The 863-nt window shown below is 63.7% G+C and overlaps 1 long non-coding RNA gene across 1 annotated transcript in view; it reads left to right on the top strand.

Moving 5' to 3' along the window:
* The window catches only part of LOC118451671, a 10,077-nt gene that overhangs the window by 5,578 nt on the left and 3,636 nt on the right, over positions 1-863 (top strand). The window lies entirely within an intron of this gene.

The raw sequence follows: 863 nt of genomic DNA, 5'->3' as shown, positions 1-863 counted from the left end.
CCCAATGCTTGGGTCCCCCCTGTCCCCCCCAGGGCTGCGGGGCCTTGTCCCCCCATCGCACTTTGTGCTGCGCCCCCCTGGCCCCAGCATCAGGTAAGGGCTCCCAGTAACCTCCCAGTTACCTTCCCCCACCCCCAGTGCTCCTTGTGATCCTCCCAGTAGCCCCCCAGTGCACCCAGTTGCACCCTAATCACTGCTACTGTGCTCTTGTATTCCCGGTAGCTGCCCAGTAACCCCCAGTGCTCCCAGTTACCCCCCCATCCCCTCCAGTGCTCCTTGTGATCCTCCCAGCAGCCTTCCCAGTCGCCCTCCCAGTGCACCCAGTTGCACCCCAGGCCCTCCCTAATTACTCCGACTGTGCTCTCGTGTTCCCAGTAGCTGCCCAGTGCTCCCAGTAACCTCCTAAGAACTGTCCCAGTGATTCCAGTAACCCCCCAGCGCTCCCTGTAATCCCCCAGATTTCCTCTCCAGTGTTCCCAGTTAACTCCCAGTGCACCCCAGTGCTGCCATTAGCCCTCCCAGTAATCTCCCAGTGTTCCCAGTAATCCCCACAAACCCTCCCAGTGCACCCAGTAACCCCCCATGCTCTCTGTAATCCCCCAGTAACCCCCTACTAACCCCCCTCCCCAGTGCTCCCACTAAACCTCCCAGTAACCCCCAGAGCCTGGACACCTGGGGCCTCTCTGCCAGGACCCTGGAGGCGGAGCTTGAGGCTGAGAGGAGGCGGGGCCAAGCCCTGGAGGCGGAGCTTGAGGCTGAGAGGAGGCGGGGCCAAGCCTTGGAGGCGGAGCTTGAGGCTGAGAGGAGGCGGGGCCATGACCTGGAGGCGGAGCCTGAGGGCGGGGGGGGGCGGGGGCAGGAGC

Source organism: Egretta garzetta, unplaced genomic scaffold, assembly GCF_000687185.1.
Source record: "Egretta garzetta isolate BGI_Z169 unplaced genomic scaffold, ASM68718v1 scaffold431, whole genome shotgun sequence".
NCBI classification, from domain to species: domain Eukaryota; kingdom Metazoa; phylum Chordata; class Aves; order Pelecaniformes; family Ardeidae; genus Egretta; species Egretta garzetta.
The sequence above is the reverse complement of the archived record's forward strand: the minus strand, read 5'-3'. Positions and strand labels throughout refer to the sequence as shown.